General features: G+C 37.7%; 1 long non-coding RNA gene and 1 other non-coding gene across 3 annotated transcripts in view; both read right to left on the bottom strand.

Moving 5' to 3' along the window:
* LOC107745588 (uncharacterized) overlaps positions 1–5,965 on the bottom strand; it is a 15,731-nt gene extending 9,766 nt beyond the window's left edge. For both annotated transcript variants that reach the window (XR_001640613.1, XR_001640612.1), the window contains exon 1: positions 5,428–5,965. This is a non-coding gene — a long non-coding RNA (uncharacterized LOC107745588). The remainder of the gene's footprint in view (positions 1–5,427) is intronic.
* Positions 5,966–7,167: 1,202 nt separating this feature from the next.
* trnat-cgu (transfer RNA threonine (anticodon CGU)) lies at positions 7,168–7,239 on the bottom strand. Its single transcript has one exon. It is a non-coding gene; the product is annotated as a tRNA-Thr (tRNA).
* Positions 7,240–10,208: the final 2,969 nt, after the last annotated feature.

Genomic DNA, 10,208 nt, shown 5'->3' on the forward strand with positions numbered 1-10,208 from the left:
AAACAGCTGATAAAAACATCACAATAATCCACAAGTAATCCACATGACTTCAGTCCTTAAAAAATGTCATGTGAAAAGCTGTTTGTAAGAATAACAAACCCATCTTTAATAAATATTTTAAAACTTTAAAACATCAATTTTAGGCATCATCTTTTGATGTCTCATATCAAAATCCACTGACATACTGTTTTGGCTTGTAAACAGTGCTTGATCTGTGCATATTTCTCTCTTGATTCAGACGAGGTGACTTTTTCACTGAAGAAAGCAATATAATGGATAGAAGACTCATATTTTAGCCGGAAGCAACAGTTTTAGGTTAATAACGTCTTAATGGCAGATTTGTTTATTACAAACATGCATCTTGTGGATTACTTACATTACTTGTGGATTATTGTGATGTTTTTATCAGCTGTTTGGAGTCTCATTCTGACGGCACCCATTCACTGCTGATGATCCATTGGTGAGCACATGACATACAATTTCTCTAAATCTGTTTCAGTGAAGATACAAACTCATCTACAATACATCTTGAATGAGAGTGAGTACATTTTACATATATAAAACAAGCCCAAACATCAGAAGAGTTTTGGAGAAATGTAGCATTACATCACTTGCTCACCAGTAGATCCTCTGCAGTGAATGGGTGCCGTCAGAATGAGAGTCCAAATAGCTGATAAAAACATCACAATAATCCACAAGTAATCCACATGACTTCAGTCCTTAAAAAATGTCATGTGAAAAGCTGTTTGTAAGAATAACAAACCCATCTTTAATAAATATTTTAAAACTTTAAAACATCAATTTTAGGCATCATCTTTTGATGTCTCATATCAAAATCCACTGACATACTGTTTTGGCTTGTAAACAGTGCTTGATCTGTGCATATTTCTCTCTTGATTCAGACGAGGTGACTTTTTCACTGAAGAAAGCAATATAATGGATAGAAGACTCATATTTTAGCCGGAAGCAACAGTTTTAGGTTAATAACGTCTTAATGGCAGATTTGTTTATTACAAACATGCATCTTGTGGATTACTTACATTACTTGTGGATTATTGTGATGTTTTTATCAGCTGTTTGGAGTCTCATTCTGACGGCACCCATTCACTGCTGATGATCCATTGGTGAGCACATGACATACAATTTCTCTAAATCTGTTTCAGTGAAGATACAAACTCATCTACAATACATCTTGAATGAGAGTGAGTACATTTTACTAAATTTTCTTTTTTTTGGGTGAACTCTTCCTTTAATGAGCATGAGGACTCTTTTTGTCAGGGCAAGATTCTACATGGGTTTTTTGACAACACAAACCATTTCATGTAAAACTGTTAATGTGAACTGCCAACTCAGCACAAATGGCTCTCCAGTGCATTCTTTAAAACTGATTCAGAGGCTTTAATGACGTCAAAAGGAACAATAAGCAAGTGACTTAGCAAGAAATACAACACTATGCTTGTTTAGAGAGTCAAAATATTTTAAGTGAGAACTTGTTTGGCGTTTTTAAGATCTAATTTAAAAGAGTTTTCTTTGAAAGTGGCTGGAAAGCACGTGTTGCTCAGACTGTTTGCTTTCCTATTAATATCAATAAACATTAACATACGCAAATCTGTCACTAAAATCTATTACAGTACAGGCATCACAACTCTGTCATGTGAAGTGGGTTCAGTGAGGATAGAAGACTCATATTTTAGCCGGAAGCAACAGTTTTAGGTTAATAACGTCTTAATGGCAGATTTGTTTATTACAAACATGCATCTTGTGGATTACTTACATTACTTGTGGATTATTGTGATGTTTTTATCAGCTGTTTGGAGTCTCATTCTGACGGCACCCATTCACTGCTGATGATCCATTGGTGAGCACATGACATACAATTTCTCTAAATCTGTTTCAGTGAAGATACAAACTCATCTACAATACATCTTGAATGAGAGTGAGTACATTTTACAAAATTTTCATTTTTTTGGGTGAACTTCCTTTAATGATTGTCAGGGCAAGATTCTACATGGGGTTTTTGACAACACAAACCATTTCATGTAAAACTGTTAATGTGAACTGCCAACTCAGCACAAATGGCTCTCCAGTGCATTCTTTAAAACTGATTCAGAGGCTTTAATGACGTCAAAAGGAACAATAAGCAAGTGACTTAGCAAGAAATACAACACTACGCTTTAGAGAGTCAAAATATTTTAAGTGAGAACTTGTTTGGCGTTTTTAAGATCTCATTTAAAAGAGTTTTCTTTGAAAGTGGCTGGAAAGCACGTGTTGCTCAGACGGTTTGCTTTCCTATTAATATCAATAAACATTAACATACGCAAATGTGTCACTAAAATCTATTACAGTACAGGCATCACAACTCTGTCATGTGAAGTGAGTTCAGTGAGGAAGGATGAACTGTTGGCTGTGTGGGGTGTCAATAATTACTTTCCCATCTGAAACTCTCCCTTCTCCTATTACCATGAGTTGAGCCATAACAGAGCCACAGAACAGAGAAAGCACCACAGCTAATTCCAGCAGGACTTGTGCCCAGTGCCCCGAGATTTTAAAGCCAGAATGCAAGCCAAAATGCCTGCAAATGTATTGTTCCTATAGTGATTATGAACAATAGGCCATTTAATTCTATTAAAGATGACTAAAAATAATCACAGAGTATGTGAAAGTTTACTACTCAATAATCTCAAGTATTGCACTTTGGCAAGTCATAACAAAACTATCCCTTACTAACATGTGGCATTAGGCTCTTCACATTCTTGGAATCACATCCTGTTCCCTCAACTAGCAATAGACCCCTTGTTCTTATAATAACATGGCATGATATGTTTTAGAGTGCACTAAAAGATCACCAAGACACATTAACGAAAGTTTCTATGGCTTTTTCTGCTGTTTTTAATGATCATTCCTTTTGTTGTTGCCCCTTGTCAGAAAAATGCCTGTATTGTTTACATAAAGCACATAGCAGTGTATAATACTCCAATCTTCATTCATTCTTGTCAGCAATAGCTTTGGGCAGCGTCTCATAATTAAATCATGATTGACGTGAATGGCCCCTGTAGAGTGTCAAACTCCTATCCATTTATGACCAGCATTCTTTGTAACGACAGACAAATGATTTCCATGGAGCTGCGAATTTACTCGGACTGTAGAAATTCCTTTGGTGCTTGTCTGTTCTGTCTGTTTGAGCGGCCCTCAGGGGACGGGCACATTCTATATATTTCAGCAAGAAGATCAAACTGTGCCTGACATAAAATGGAGACTGAGAATGAAACCAGATTGTTTCCACCATCAGCTGGATGACAGAACGCTTGATGCAGCAGATGCATTTAGTGAGCTGTCTTCGGTGCAGCACAACATAACTGAGCACCAAACATAATGTGCTATATTCCCAAATGAATGGGACTGGTGGTATTAGCAATGTCCATTTAATGTAACATACGTAAGTGTAGGCAGGCTGTGGCGGCCAGTCCTTGGAACACACAACTCCTTTAGCTTGCCTAAAGCAAAATTAATCTGCAATAAGAGCAGACTACGCATTCATAACATATGCATGTAAATATCTAAAATATAAATGGTGATCAGTGCAAGAGCAATAAGGATTTTTAGGGGCATTATGATGGTGAAACTGAAACACAAGTGCCCCCAAAAGCCCCTCATTCTCCCTGCGGCATTACATTTAGACTCTAGCGCAAATTCGGATCATATGCTTTTGCAACAGTGTGTTGATTTTGTGACACTGGTTCCCATGAAGAACCTTTAACGTTCATGGAACCTTTCCAACGCACTGGAAAAGGGTTCTTTAGATTATTAAAATATTATTTGCCTTAAGAAATCAATGGTTCTTTTAAGAATTGTTCACTGAAAGATTCTTGGGGAAACCAAAAATTGTTCTTTTATGCAATCGCTGCGGAAACTCCCTTATAGAAGTGGTACAGTGTATTGAACAAGTTTATGCACAACTTTTACGCAATAAAACCATTTGCCTCACAATCGGCCACAAACATGTCAACATGATGTAATCATATTAAATTAAGTACCTGTTGCTGATACAGTTGTTTGAGAAAGAACTACTTTAAGTTTAACTATGTACTCTTGTCACGCTGTTAGAGTGAGTCCCAGAAGCGGGACTTTGCGGGCCAGTTGGACTGAGATCAAAACTCATCTTGCCCCCAAAGTCCCGTCACTGAAATCACAATGCATATATATTTAAACACTGACAGATAATAATATGACTAAATATATTTACCACAGTTTGGTATAGTGTATTGAACAAGTTTATGCACAACTTTTACGCAATAAAACCATTTGCCTCGCAATCGGGCACAAACATGTCAACATGATGTAATCATATTAAATTCAGTACCTGTTGCTGATACAGTTGTTTGAGAAAGAACTACTTTAAGTTTAACTATGTACTCTTGTCACGCTGTTAGAGTGAGTCCCAGAAGCGGGACTTTGCGGGCCAGTTGGACTGAGATCAAAACTCATCTTGCCCCCAAAGTCCCGTCACTGAAATCACAATGCATATATATTTAAACACTGACAGATAATAATATGACTAAATATATTTACCACAGTTATGACTTAAGCATTAATTTCCTCTATAATTTGATATACAACAGCCTCTGAGCATTTCCTTGATATGACTAATATTAACCAAATTTTATTTTATTTATATATTTTTTTAACTAAGCACAGAACTTGTATTATCTTATAGCCATATAGGCATTATTTTGATCTCGGACTGATGACAGAATACTTCCTGATTGTAAGACTGAAACATATGCATTTTCTGTGAAGCTGCTTTGTACTGTGAAACGTGCTACACAAGTAAACTCGGACTGAACTGAATATGGCAAATGCCATGCATGCTCATTAATTTGACATTTTTAGACTTGTTTCTAAGACATTTCATCACAAATCACAGCAAGTGACCTTCTTCAGCCATGGCTCCAAGTGAAAAATGTTACACATATGCATTAACATAATACAGTGGCTACAAAATCGATCACATGAACTTTTCAAGCGTATGATTTGAGGAAGACATTAGAAAGCTTTATTAAAACGCTATCCGACTTATTACGGGCTTTTGTTAGGAGACAATTAGGCGTCAGTTGAGTCCCAGACAGTGTGTTCGACTCCCTAGAGAGTTCAGGTACTCTCTCTCAGACACAATCTGTCTGCCTCTGTCGGGAAGCAACATCCGCGAAAAGGAGCAAGATGCACCTAAAATGTCATGCTGTTGCTTTAAAAGACACATCTCTATACGTCCCTGTTAAATTCAAACGCAAATTCCCATTGTAAGGGTTCGCAGAATGTCTATTATGACACCATCAGTGGAATGAATAAGTATTCTGCCCCAATTTCGGTCACACCTGCCATTGAAAACACGCACAAACGCATATCGACGTAATACCGATTGAAACTTACCTCGAATGAATAAAGAAGCACTGTGGGATTGAAAGAAACATCTGGCTGATTTGAATGAGATCTTGTTTCTTTAAGAGCACGCTATACGTGCTCCTGCTGGTGAGATGAGCAAGCGTCTAGAGCAGCAGACTGACTCTGTGCATGTTAAGGACTCTCTGCTCGTTCATTGCTTCATGGTCACGCTACTAGGTAAGCAGGGGCTGTGCAGGAGGAGATGCCATTTTCAGCAACACACGCCAATTGTGCGCTAAATTCCTTGCCGACATTCTCCAGTCTATTAATGATCATCAATGGGAGGCAGTAGCCTATGTAGAATCGCTCACATGCGAGCGTCCTGCTGCTGCCCGATGCTTTTCTTTTGCTTTAAAAGGGAGCGAAGTTAAACTCGTGGAACTGGATATGGAGCAGTTTCTGTTTTCCTAGAAGTCATTTCCAAATATAGAAACTAGGAAGGGATGTTCTTAGAAACCCCCGAGTCGTTATGGCCGAGTTTACTTGTTTTGTCAGCTAAATAGATACATTTTCGTCATAGCACCCATCCAGGTTTTTTTTTTTTTTTTGCACTGGGGATGTAGTTGAACGGAAGACCTAGTTTTTTTTTTTTTTTTGGACTGGGATGTAGTTGAACGGAAGACCTATATTACATTAATGATGCAATCGTATATGCAGTTCTATATCGCTTTTGTTCTGCGCTGAACGTCACAGAGATGTCAGACGTGGAGTCTTTCAATACGTAAAAACGTGATTTATCAATCTGCAATCAAACCCGTAGGATTACAGCGTTTGATGTTTTGCTCTCTGTCGCCCTCTGTTGCAGAGATTGGGACGTTGATTTTTGCGAAAGATGAAAATACCGTGACGTCACACACAGACAACCTTCCGGTTTCCTCAGACAAGATGCTGCTGATACATTATTCCATGTGTATTAACGATTTATTAGTCATACTTACCGTTTTATAATATAGATTTATTTTATTCAGCATTTGAATTTGTCTGACGTGTCACAGGTTGCTGAATAACGCAACATTTCTTAGCATATAACATTTACAAATAAAATTTAACATACTCATCAGACCCACACAGTTTAAGACACAATTTCACCACATTATAAGTTGATATATATATTAAAAATAGGAAACTGATGATGAGTGTTTCAGACTCCCACATTTCAACATGCAAAACAAAATCCGGGAACAATCCGGATATGGCGCTGCGGGGTGTTTGGTTTGTACGCGGTAACTGTATCTGGGAAAAAAAACTGTATCTGTAGGGATGGCAACAAATCTTAGAAGGAAATGCAAAAACGAGTGTACTACGGGCTGCAAGATGATAGAGGTATTATCGCACACATTTTTAGGCTACTGGGGTTTTTTAGGTAAACAAATGCACCCAATCAACCATACAACGTTCACTGCCTATAAGTGAGATTTCTCATGATGTATATGATATGATCTTACACTCCTCTTCTGGTAACCCACTGTCCTGGGAAGTTCCAGCCTGCTCCCAACACAACTGGTCGAAATCTTAAAATGATTAGAAGACCTGGTTCAGGTGTGTTTGTTGAGTTGATGACCCCCGGTATAAACAAATCGTATTATGCCCATTTCTCAGTTTATTTCGTTCCCAACTTCTTGAGGTAAACCGTGAACACGTTAAGGGGCTGTACAACATTGTGGTAAACCTGTTTTGTTCACCAAGTCTATATATTATGAGTCCATGTTGGACTGTAATGGACTTAAAAGGCACGGACGGGGTTCGAACCCGCGATCTTCGGTTTACGAGACCGACGCCTTACCACTTGGCCACCGCGCCTGCGCTCTAAGGGTACAGTTTCATATGTTATATTCCAAACTCAGTTTCTAGTATGAATCATTAGAGGATACTCGCATCGCGAATTGTATGTTTTGGACTGTTTTATCGGTGTCAGTGGGTTGAATGAAGTGGAAATATGTCGTATTTAACATAAAAGTGTAATTTCCGATCACTTTAGCCCAGAAAAAAACAGATTCTTATTAATGATTCGTTCGTCTGTTAGAGTCGACTGTAAGGACCCTGTTTGGGACTATTCCAAAACTATGCTGTGACATGTTGAAATTATAAACAATAGACTTTTGACATATGTAATTATACAAACAGAAAGGCAGTATTTCACATTTGTTTACTTCTGGAAACGTTGCTGATAGATGAGTTTAGTGTCTCGGTGAATCACTGTTTTGAATCAGCTTATTGCAGTGAATTGTCCGAGTGAACCGATTCGCTAAAATGCATCGGACTTCTAAAGGCTCAATGCGCATCTAGATCATTCTCGTTACAAATGATTCGTTGCATCCACCAGGGGAGGCTGTTGAATCGTGGCTTTACTTATGATAAAAAGCATAGTGGAGTTTGTTTGGTGCTCTGTCATGATTGCCATGCCTATAATATAAATTGAGGCTCTGGAGCTTATGTCTAGACCTGATAATGTATGTGAAAAGTAATGGAAGGATTCTTAATGCAGTGTTGTGTAGCCTACCCGGGTCAAAATATCTGCATGGAATATAACCCTGGCTTCGGACTGGATTTCTTTAATTTGTTTTACTTTGTATCAGAGTAAACAGTCCAGTGTGTTCAAAGTAATGAGTTTTGCATGATCATCTTAATCAGAACCAAAATCTGTTCCTCATAGCTCTAAATTCTATTTACAGAATCTCTGTGACTGTGGCCGCAACTCACTCAGAATTATATAAATATACATAATTGGAACCCCAGCCTGACTCGGCTGTGAAAATAAATCTGATTTGTTTATCCTTTTGATCGTTCATTTAAAAAAAAAAAAATCACAAAAATTTAACCTGTCATTGAAGCAAAACAATTGGAAAATGGGGGGAAATCTCATCATGAAATAAATGTTATTCTCCAATACACGTTGGCCACAATTATTGGCCCCCTTTTATTCAATACTTTTTGCAATCTCCATTTGCCAAGGTTACAGCTCTGAGTCTTCACCTATAATTCCTGATGAGTTTGGAGAACAGCTGACAAGAGATCAGAGACCATTCCTTTAGTTCACCCCACTCATTTTCTATAGGGTTCAGGTCAGGGGACTGGTATGGCCATGGCAGAAACTTAGTTTTGTGCTCAGTGACCCATTTTTGTGTTGATTTTTATTTTTATTTTGGATCATTGTCCTGAATGAAGATCCAACCACGGCCCATTGTAAGATTTCTAACAGAGGCAGTCAGGTTTTGATTTTTTATCTGTTGATATTTGATAGAATCCATGATGCCATGTGTCTAAACAAGATTTCCAGGACCTCCAGCAGAAAATAGGCCCGCAACATTAAAGATCCAGCAGTATATTTAACTGTTGGCAATGGGTACTTTTATCTCTGTGTTTCTCTTTAAACCCATCTTGTTTTTCCCCAAATCATTTTTGGTTTTTCTCATTGTGATGGATGATTAGGGGAATTTGGACTTCGTATTACTTGATATTTATACTCATGTGAAACAGGAAGTCGGCTGGACAATTTCATGCTGGTGTTCTAAAAATGGGAATATAAATGGGAATATACTTAAGAAATATTTTACTCATAAGAATTTCTAGGAGTAATAATAATTGTGGCCAACGTGTATTGGAGAAAAATGTTTATTTCATAATGTGATCCCCCACTTTCAATTGTTTTACTTAAATAGATTTTTGTGAATTTTTTGACCTTTCAAAAGGTTAAGCAATGCAGATTTATTTTCACAGCCATCTTTCAGTCTTCTTTGCTAATAATTCTGACCACAACTATATATGAGACTTGGTTGAACACAACTCGTTCAAGTGATAAATGATCTCAACAGTGAATTCCATATTATTTTCTATAAGCCAAAAAAATGTTAAATGCAGATTTTGAAGAATATGCATTAGCTAGATTGTGTCCTTCCAGAAGTATGCCATTTGCATTTTCCGTTCAGCTCAGTCAAGCTCATAAATTTGTATTAGAAATATCATTTCTCCCTCCCTAAATACAACTGCATAAATCTGCAGTATTTGTTATTCATCCATTCCAGTAGATTGCATCTAAACTGGGGGAAGAGCTACACTGGATTTTAAGTTGGTTTTGTGGTATTTGTCAAAAGGTTCTATGCGGGGCAATTGTACTTCTAGTTTGTTCTCGCTGAACTCATTGTATACTTTGCAGCCTCTATGTCTGAATCCATAAATAAACCCTCATAGTTTGTACTTATGTTGCTGCTTCCTATATATGTGGTTGCCTGCACTGCGGTTCTTACACCTCTGCATGTAAGTGTAGGGTAAAAAAAATGGTTTTGAGTAGCACAGATGGTTTGGTCAGATGCACTCCTTATATCTCTCTGTCCTTTAATCTTCTCTTGTTTTGTGTGCGCTCTTTCATGGCAGGCCCAGGCTCCAATCTTACAGCCTGAGGGGAGGAATAAACAAGAGTCTCTGGGAGAGACAGCCAGAGGTGGGAGGGGGAGAGCTGTACAAAGATGGGGGTGGGAATGCTAGAAGAGCTCATTTTTGTTGCTGAAACCTGAGCATGCTGAGCTCTTGACTGAGATTTCAGAGCGAATAGGAAAGGCACTGTACAGGCAAGGGGCATATTGTGAATAATGCTCTGTAAGTGATATATTTTCAAAGCACTGTGTGATATCTGCCCATATTTCACACAGCTCATAATTTAATAATGTCAGAAAGAGATATGATACCCTTTTTCACAAATGTAAAGAAAGGCATCTGATCATATATTATATGTATGTATATATATATATATATATAAATATATATATATATAT

This window comes from Sinocyclocheilus rhinocerous, unplaced genomic scaffold (assembly GCF_001515625.1).
Source record: "Sinocyclocheilus rhinocerous isolate Xijiao unplaced genomic scaffold, SAMN03320098_v1.1 scaffold1912, whole genome shotgun sequence".
Classification (NCBI taxonomy): Eukaryota; Metazoa; Chordata; class Actinopteri; order Cypriniformes; family Cyprinidae; genus Sinocyclocheilus; species Sinocyclocheilus rhinocerous.